General features: G+C 38.6%; 1 non-coding gene across 1 annotated transcript; it reads right to left on the bottom strand.

The window, feature by feature from the left end:
* Positions 1 to 2243: 2243 nt before the first annotated feature.
* LOC112793037 (small nucleolar RNA R71) lies at positions 2244 to 2351 on the bottom strand. The gene has a single exon (XR_003197748.1). It is a non-coding gene; the product is annotated as a small nucleolar RNA R71 (small nucleolar RNA).
* Between the last annotated feature and the right edge of the window lie 239 nt (positions 2352 to 2590).

Below are 2590 nucleotides of genomic sequence, written 5' to 3'. Positions count from 1 at the left end.
GGTGCCCATGTTAAGAGCTACGTTAGCTAAGCTAACGTAAGACCTAACGTAGGAGGCAAAAGGCAAGCAACGTTAATGGAAAAAGTGATTCCCATTAACGTTTGCGAAAAGGGGGCCCAAGCCAACGTTAATGGGAAAAGTGAGTCCCATTATTGTTGGCCAAGAATTGAGAAGGAACGTTAGAAGTCACGTTAAGACTTTTAACGTTGAGAATAACGTGGGCATATAAGGGTGGAACGTTAGTGGAAAAGGTAAATGCCACTAACGTTCTCACACCCAGAAATGTATTCCATGATTAATCTCACTAAATGCCCAAGCTAATTCATATTTTTCTGCAAGTTGAGCCCACTAAAGATGAGGATTGCTTCAACTCAAGGTCCAAAGCCCACATCCAAGACTTGAAGAACTCACTAGAAGATCATGAATAGTAGTATATATAGGAGTAGTTTTGAACTAGAGAGAAATTTTTGCACCTTGGAGAACTACTCTCAGCATATTTACATTTCTGTACTTCTAGCATGGATTATTCTTTTCTGCCATTTTTGGTTCCTAGAGCTATGAACAACTAAACCCCTTTCATTGGGTTAGGGAGCTCTGGTGTAATTTGATGGATCAATATTAGTTTTCATTCTTCTTCTTCTACCTTTTCTCTTGATTTTACTAGAAAGCTTTCAATCTTAATTCAATTGGTTAGTTATCTTGGAAAAGAAACTCTCCATAATTAGATCTCTTTGGAACCTTGGAAGAGGAATGAAGAGATCATGCTAGAATTGCTTTCTCATGCTGGACCAATTTGGGTTGTGATGGATATGTGACTATAATCCCCTCAATACTTGAATTGGGAAATGTATGTGGTATAATCAGTGACCATACTTCATCTCTTCTCATGAGCAATTGACCAAGGAATTGGCTATTGATCAAGATTTGAGAGATTGGATTACCAAGGAATTGGGATTCAATCACTTAAGATTGCCAAGGAGATCAATGAATGCATTGATTGAGGAAGAGATGAGAATGAACTTGATCTGGAGAATTGCAACATCTCCTAAACCCAATGATTCCCCCATTTCTGATCTTACCCATTCTCTTTAATTTCTGCCATTTACTTTTATGAGCGTTACCCAATTCCCCATTTAAGATTCTGCACTTTAATTTCTGCTATTTTCTTTCTAGTCATTTAAATTTCTGCATCTCAATCTAAATTCTGTTTAGCTCAACTAGCATATTCTTCTAACTAAAGTTGCTTGACCAATCAATCCTTGTGGGATTCGACCTCACTCTATAGTGAGCTTTACTTGACGATAATTCGGTATACTTGCCGAAGGAAAATTTGTTGAGAGACAAGTTTTCATGCATCAAGTTTATGGCGCCGTTGCCGGGGATTGATTTTGAATCAACAATGATTAAGCTAGAAGATCACTAGATTGAGCATTTTTTTCCGTTATTCTTTTCTATATTCAGTAATTTACCTTAGTTATTTTTTAATTTCTTCCTCATCCCCTATTCCCTCTCTAATTTCTGTTCTCCTTTCTTAGTTTACCATAATTCAGCTCACTAACCCACTAACTGTTTGATAAATTGCATCACTCACACTAACAATCATTCTAACAAAAATTGTTTTCATTATATCTCCTGTTCTGCATTCTGTTTGTTGTATGACAGGGAGAAGAGAAGGGATCTCAACATCCTTTGATTCAGAGCCTGAGAGAACCCTTTGGAGACGAAAAAGGGAAGCAAGAGGAAAAAGAATTGTTGGTGCTGAGGAAGAAGAAGAGTATTTTGAACCCAACATGGAAGAGAATTTGGAGAACAATCATGAAGAAGAAGCTCATAATCATGCCAGAGAAGGCCATGCAAATCGGGTTGGGCATGAAAGGAGGGTCTTAGGATCCTATATCAATCCTAATCCAGGAAACTGTGGAAGCAGCATTCAGAAACCCACCATTCATGCCAACAATTTCGAGCTAAAACCTCAGCTCATCACTTTGGTGCAAAATAATTGCTCATTTGGAGGAGATGCTCAAGAAGACCCTAACCAACACTTGACCACCTTCTTGAGGATTTGTGACACAGTGAAGACAAATGGAGTCCACCCAGATGTCTATAGGTTACTCTTGTTCCCCTTTTCACTCAGGGACAAGGCAACAAAGTGGCTTGAATCCTTCCCAAAAGAAAGCCTGACAGATTGGGAGGAGGTAGTGAACAAGTTTTTAGCAAGATTTTACCCTCCTCAAAAGATTAATAGGCTAAGAACTGAGGTGCAAACTTTCAGGCAACAAGATGGTGAGACACTTTATGAAGCATGGGAGAGATTCAAAGACTTGACAAGGAGATGCCCATCAGAGATGTTTAATGAGTGGGTTCAACTTCACATCTTCTATGAAGGTCTTTCCTATGAGTCAAAGAAGGCTGTAGATCATTCATCAGGAGGTTCTTTAAACAAGAAGAAAACTGTTGAAGAAGCCATAGATGTCATTGAAATAGTTGCTGAGAATGACTACTTCTATGCCTCTGAAAGAAGTAACACTAGAGGAGTAATGGAGCTAAACTACATGGATGCACTGTTAGTCCAAAACAAGATGATCACCAA

Source organism: Arachis hypogaea, chromosome 3 (assembly GCF_003086295.3).
Source record: "Arachis hypogaea cultivar Tifrunner chromosome 3, arahy.Tifrunner.gnm2.J5K5, whole genome shotgun sequence".
Classification (NCBI taxonomy): Eukaryota; Viridiplantae; Streptophyta; class Magnoliopsida; order Fabales; family Fabaceae; genus Arachis; species Arachis hypogaea.
The sequence above is the reverse complement of the archived record's forward strand: the minus strand, read 5'-3'. Positions and strand labels throughout refer to the sequence as shown.